The 1,290-nt window shown below is 66.4% G+C and overlaps 1 protein-coding gene across 1 annotated transcript in view; it reads right to left on the bottom strand.

The window, feature by feature from the left end:
* ANO9 (anoctamin 9) overlaps nt 1–1,290 on the bottom strand; it is a 39,892-nt gene that overhangs the window by 26,878 nt on the left and 11,724 nt on the right. The gene's annotated exons all lie outside the window — the stretch shown is intronic.

Genomic DNA, 1,290 nt, shown 5'->3' with positions numbered 1-1,290 from the left:
GGAGGACCCCAGGTCGGGAAGGAGCCCAGGGAAAAGTGGCCTGGGGGAAAGCTGAGCACAGGGGGGGAAAAGTGGCCCCTCCCCCACCCCGTGGCCGGTGCCTCATGCTGCAGCCACTCTCAGCCCATGTGGGGCTGCCTGTGCCTGCTCCAAACAGCCCCGCGTGGGCTGCAAGTGCCTGCAGCAGGGAGCACTGGTCACAGGGTGGGCGAGAGGTCGCTTTTCCCCTCCCATGCTCAGCTTTTCCCCAGGCTCCTTCCTGGAGCGGGAAAAAGAGGCCTGTCCCCTGCCCCATGGCCGGCACCCTGTGCTGCAGGCACTCGCAACCCATGTAGAACTGCCTGTGTCTCCTCCAAACAGCCATGCTTGGGCTGAGAGCACCTGCAGTGCAGGGCACTGGCCACAGGGCAGGCAAGGGGCTACTCCTCCCCACCCCACGCTCAGCAACACCTTGTAACCTGGCCCCACTGTCATCCTGGGCTCCGCACCAGCTCCAGGCTTGCCCCTCAGGGATGCATATGGAGACAGCAGCTGCAGCCCCCCCTGCTTGCTGCACTGGGCAGTATTTGCCACTGCTGCCTCTGGGCTGCCCAGCACGTGAGCTCCGGGCAGCCAGCAACAGCCAACACTGCCCAGCATGGCAAGTGGGGGGGCCGTAGCTGCTGCCGCTGATGGGCGAGCCCGGAGCTGGCGTGGCGCAGAGGCTGGCAGCAGGGCCAGGTTACAAGCTGGTGCTGAGTGCAGGGAAAAGCGGCCCCTCGCTCACCCCATGGCAGCACCCTGCACTGTAGCCGCTTGCAGCCTATGTGGGGCTGCCTGTGCCTGCTCCAGACAGCCTTGTGTGGGCTGCAAGCACCTGCAGCAGGGAGCGCTGGCCATGGGGCAGGCAAGGGGCCGCTTTTCCCCACACTCAGCACCAGCTTCTTCCTTGCTGGCGAGCAGAGGGTCGGGGCTGTGTGCTGCCCCCCGCCTGTACCACGGGGCTGGGGAGTGAGCAGGTGTGCAGGTGTGGGAACCAGCAGGAGCATGGGGCCTGCACCGGTGTCCTGGGGCCAGTGCTGGTGTGGCCCAGAGCAGGGTGCCAGGAAAACGAGGTCCTGGCCTGCAGGGGCTCTATGGAACCAGGCCAGCTCCCCCCTCTTCCTGCTGGTGCAGCCCAGCCCAGCTCCACAGACCCCTGCCAGCCTGTGCCCTGCTTTGGGCCTCACCAGTGCTGGCCCTGGGACATTGGTCCCAAGATGGTGACTAGGGGGCGGGGCACCTGTCAAGGGGTGGGGCTACCCATGCAGT

The sequence above is a fragment of the Gavialis gangeticus genome, unplaced genomic scaffold, assembly GCF_001723915.1.
Source record: "Gavialis gangeticus isolate Ggan-Ray unplaced genomic scaffold, GavGan_comp1, whole genome shotgun sequence".
Lineage (NCBI taxonomy): Eukaryota > Metazoa > Chordata > Crocodylia > Gavialidae > Gavialis > Gavialis gangeticus.
This window is presented reverse-complemented; position numbering and strand designations above follow the sequence as displayed.